The following is a 3933-nucleotide window of genomic DNA, read 5'->3' on the forward strand; positions in this document are numbered from 1 at the left end:
TTTACTGGAAGTCTTTTGCTCAGTCTAGATGTGCTTAACTCTTCACTAACGATGCATTCCTGTCACATATCACATGTGCACATAAATAAAGCCACAGAAAATGGGTCACCGCATTTACATGACTAAGCGTGTTTTCGACTTACTAAGCAAAATCAGCAGTGATTTCTGTTTGCATCACTGAATCATTATTTCCTCTTTATCCCTGTAAAGTTGCTTTGAAATCATCTGTATTATAATAAATCAGTGTAGAAATAAAAGGCTTGACTTGATTCAAACAAAATTATAGATATTAATCAGCAGACAATCAACCTTTAAATTAAAATGACATTAAGTTGTAATTATTTGTGTTGTGAACTCAGTGGTTCTTCTGCTATGTTCAAACCTGTTGCAATAAAACACACTCAAAGGTTTCTTTTTTTTTTGTGGTCTCGGCTGACTGCTAATGAGGGAATGAGTGAATTTCATTCTCTGAATGCTCGTTAAGTGACAGGTGTTCGTTTTCATCGGCTGTTCTCTTTCCCAGAAAAGTTTTTATTTCTCAGTAACTCCTGTATCTCAAACTCAAACAGGTTATGCAGCTGAATGCATGAACTGATCAAATACAAACCTTGAATGCAAATGTAAAACCCTGAAGTTTCTTAAGATTTCCTGCAGAATAAGATTAGGAAATTTGTCTAACACAAATAAATAATGTATGCATACAAGATCAGCTCTTTGCACTCCTTGCACACTAGTTTAACAAGTATAACGCACGCATAAACAGATATTCATCTTCAGAGAGTATTACAATTCTTTATTCATTTAATTGTTCTTTAAAAATAATATAAGACAGTACAAGACCACACCATTCGTACTATTAGAAAATTGTATGTGCAAAATATTAAGAAATCATTTCCAAACTTGAATTATATTAACATTAATACATTAACATTCATTTTAGACATTTCCTTGAAATTCTGAAAAAACTGAAAAACCAAAGACAGTTTAAGTTTAGCTGTGTTTTCTCTTAAAGTTCACAAAGGCTTGAGTTCATTAAAGTCACATATACAAATATACACACTGATCAAACAGATCAATAATATGGTGTTATTTCACAGAAATCAATATAGATGGTTTCAACGGCAACAACATAAGCAAATGTTACTGCTCATGCACGCTTTTGTGGCCCCAACTAAACTTCTGGTAGAGTTCCAAATAGAAAAATTGGTCAGTTTTGACACTGTGAGCGCGACATGTATCGTGGAAAACACATCCCACAGCACAACCACCTGAGCCCAACTTCAGTCTACTCATCACCTTAACTTTAAATGCATTTGTAGATGACTAGAAGTTAACTTAGGGACAGGCACGTGCGCCCGATGAAACCTTCTACAAAACAGAAACGAACATCCAGAGTTATATATTCAGTAAATATTCAGTAGTTAGAGATACATCAGATAGTAGAGTACAGTATGTTGTTTATGGTGGAGTTAAAATAAAGATGTGTGTTTCATGAGCAGCACATGAGAACTGCTGAGTCGATGCTGTTATATCACATCTCCTGGAGTGGTGTTGTCCTCATCATGTTTAATGCAAAGAAATTTCCTCTTCTGGAATCCACAAGATTTTTTTTTTTGTTTTTTTTTGCAAATGATAGTCATGATGATGATGATGATGAGAACGATGCTGAAACATCCCACAGCTGCAGCGATGGCAGTATCCTTAGATTCAGGATCCTTAGGTTTAGGATCACCTATGGTTTTTGATGTTTCTAGAAAAAAAGGTGCATTTAAACTGTTTAGATTACTGTTTAAATCATCAACATTAATTCAGCACATAAGACAGCAGGCAGTCAGATTCCTCACACAGATTTTCACAAAACACCTCTGCTGCTGAGAATCTGATCAAACTGACCCACACAGAGACAAATCTACACATCTCTAAAAATCACTCTGATTTAAATATCTTGAGAGATATGTTGCTTTTTGGAAACCATAATCATGCACCAGTTAGACCCTAAACATGCCAATATGCAAACCTTTACTGAATTATAAACAACATATGTGGTACCTGCTATATCCACAGTGAATTCTGTTATTTTCAATCCACAGATTGCTTGCACGAAGAATCTGAATTTGTCTGTCACTGGAGTAGTTGGAGTGTAGCTGCATGTAAAGGTCCTACTCTGATCACAGTTCACAGTAGCCTCTTGTTTACAGATTATTGAGTTATTGGGGAATTTAAACTTATACATTTTAAAGCAGTATTCGTCACATTCCTGAGAGACTCTGCAGGTGAGATTGACTTTTTTCTCCACAGATCCAGTCACATTATCACAGTCTACTTTGAAATCTAGAAAATAACATATATATATTAGTAACTAAAAGATAAAAAAAAAATATTTTTCAATATCTTATAAAATACAGTTCATGAAATATACAGTGACTCTTTCATTTGAGAAACAACTAAGGAATAATATCACAGCATCATGTATTTTTACATTAAATTTAGGATTTAAAATTCCCACACTCATTCATTAGTGAGGATCATTCTCTTACTTTTAGCTTCACAGACAGCAGTAAAGGTCCAAACCAGAATGAATAGTTGCACAGCATTTACAGTATTCATGGTTGTGAATCTACAACACAAAAAAGATTTGCATCAGAAATGAAACTTAGAACTAATAAGTACTAGACATAGAGATTAGATAGAGACTTTACAGAAGATAATTTACTGATAACAAATGTCAGCACTTATCAGCAAAACTTTATCGGATTATAAAAATATAAAAGTCCTAAATATAAAAAAATAAATAAAAAAAAATAAAAATGAACAATCCATATAGACTACCTTTATGGTGTTAACGTATTTAAAAATCACGGTTGATTAAATGATATAATTTTATTTTGTTTCATGAACTCTTCCTTTATGCTTCCAAGAAGCACCAACATCGAGTGCATCTTTAGATTACATATTTTATTCTATCTAATACATAAGCTTATAATAATCACACAGTAATAAAAAAGTCTGAAAATAAGTTGTACATATTCATTATATTACGCTTAAATAATTTGAAAGGTTTCACACAACATAATAAATCATGCTTTAATTAAAACGAGCGAAGGAACTAATGAGTGCAAAATATTAGCTATAGTAAAGCAATGAGATCACATAATGAAACACATAAAATTTCCCGTAGTTTGTTATGGATTATTGTAGGGAATAATTTTGTGTTCAGAGAGGTATGCTCACCTGCGCTCGGTGTGTCTTCACAGTCACAGAGTTCATTCCACTCTGATGCTTTCTGAATGATCACATGAGATTAAATAGAGGCTGGGCTTTCAGTTTCAGTATGACTTATGCAGTGGTGGATGTAATAAATTATAACTTGACTCGACTCAAGTCAGATGACTTGACTCGTGTCAGACTTAAGTCGCAAACTTTAGGAGAAGGGTCTGGCTGCAGACTTGCACTTGCACTCTCAGACTTACATCATACATCAAAACATGTTGGAAACGTTTGTGTACATTGAACATCTCGTTACAATCTAGTCTTTACGAAACAGTCGCAGTTATTTAAGTTTCTTTGTCATTTTGGTCAAGAAGTGTCTGCTAAATGCAATGTGTAATTACAACACGCTAAAACGCATGTGAATAAACTTACTTTGGCCAGTACCACGCTGTTTTCATCACTTGCTATAGATGGACCCAGCCACAGCAGAAAGCCTCGTAACTTTCCAAAGACTTGTGGCTTTTAAAATCCTGAATTGTGTTGTAACTTACACCAATAACTAGATAATTCACAATGTCCATATATGTGCGTGGAGGTAAATGGTCCTGGTCTCTCCGCTGCAGGGAGCTCGTATGGGTAGATATTTTGGATGCCTGAGAGCTTCTCCAAATACTGCTGTTTTGCGCTTGGTGTAACCTAAAAAAAACTGTATTCCATAGTTCC

The 3933-nt window shown here is 34.4% G+C and overlaps 1 long non-coding RNA gene across 1 annotated transcript; it reads right to left on the bottom strand.

The window, feature by feature from the left end:
• Positions 1 to 758: 758 nt before the first annotated feature.
• Positions 759 to 3305, bottom strand: LOC132121819 (uncharacterized). The gene is made up of 6 exons (XR_009426323.1): positions 3232 to 3305; positions 2538 to 2617; positions 2050 to 2331; positions 1601 to 1750; positions 1344 to 1540; positions 759 to 1143 (listed from the first exon to the last, which is right to left on the bottom strand). It is a non-coding gene; the product is annotated as an uncharacterized LOC132121819 (long non-coding RNA).
• Positions 3306 to 3933: the final 628 nt, after the last annotated feature.

This window comes from Carassius carassius, chromosome 40 (genome assembly GCF_963082965.1).
Source record: "Carassius carassius chromosome 40, fCarCar2.1, whole genome shotgun sequence".
Lineage (NCBI taxonomy): Eukaryota > Metazoa > Chordata > Actinopteri > Cypriniformes > Cyprinidae > Carassius > Carassius carassius.